A 1,048-nucleotide genomic window follows, 5' to 3' on the forward strand; every position below is an offset into this window, starting at 1 on the left:
ATTGACTGATAGTCCTGTGTGAAACTTTCCTAGTTTCTTAGTTCCCTAAACAATACTTTTTTTACTTTAGGGTATCGAAGATTTTAATGATATAATTAGGTTTAATTTAGAGTTCTAAGCGAATTGAATGATTTAAAACATTTAAAAACGTATATTTATTTTTTGATTACGTAAACTATAGAAATAAAGCATTTCATTAAAAATTAATCACATGTATATATGGGCCTCGGTAGCGCAGTAGGTAGCGCGTAAGTCTCATAATCTTAAGGTCGTGAGTTCGATCCTCACCCGGGGCATCTTTTTATTATTTCTTGTTACTGCATAATTTCTATTAATAAATCTTTCTTTTCATAAAAAAATGATCAAATAAAGTTTAAAATTAACGTGTCGTTTTGTTTCCGTCTTTATCAAAATATATTTTGTTAAAAACCGAAAAAAATCTAAGAAATACCTTAGGAATTTTATTTTATTTATATTTTAAGTTTCATTATTGTATACCAGTTTTTTTTATTCAGTTTTGTAAACGTCAATGTTTAATTGTTGTATGATTTATACGATAATAAACGATTTAAAAAGCAAAAATGTTTTGTCCATGGTGAATATCGAACTCACGATCTTGCAATTATGGGACTTTAACGCTATCTACTACACTATCAAGGTCTGAACCTTGGAAATTTATTTATATTTATTAAATTGCTTCGAATGTATTGTTTTTGTTTTTATTTATTTATAATTTTTGAATATTTTGTTCACTATTCGAAGCATTTCACTGAGCTAAATGGTATCAATTGTCAACCACAAAAAAGTGTATTTGTTGTTTATTTTTATTGTTTCTATTCAGGTAATTTGATACGCGTTGTAAACGAATGGACAGTGTTTTCAACTACTTTTCCTAAAGAAAAAAATTTAATAAAAGTGACTGGAATTACGAAACTCCAGCTGGTTTCACATTTTTATAATAAAAAATATAATATCTTCGTCTTCAGTTGAATTACTAAGTAAACAAAATTTATTCTTTATTTAAATACGTCTCGGAATAATTTAAACA

The 1,048-nt window shown here is 26.4% G+C and overlaps 1 non-coding gene across 1 annotated transcript; it reads left to right on the forward strand.

Moving 5' to 3' along the window:
* The first annotated feature begins 223 nt into the window (after positions 1 to 223).
* On the forward strand, positions 224 to 296 carry Trnam-cau (transfer RNA methionine (anticodon CAU)). The gene has a single exon. It is a non-coding gene; the product is annotated as a tRNA-Met (tRNA).
* Positions 297 to 1,048: the final 752 nt, after the last annotated feature.

This window comes from Diorhabda carinulata, chromosome 10 (genome assembly GCF_026250575.1).
Source record: "Diorhabda carinulata isolate Delta chromosome 10, icDioCari1.1, whole genome shotgun sequence".
In the NCBI taxonomy this organism is placed as follows: domain Eukaryota; kingdom Metazoa; phylum Arthropoda; class Insecta; order Coleoptera; family Chrysomelidae; genus Diorhabda; species Diorhabda carinulata.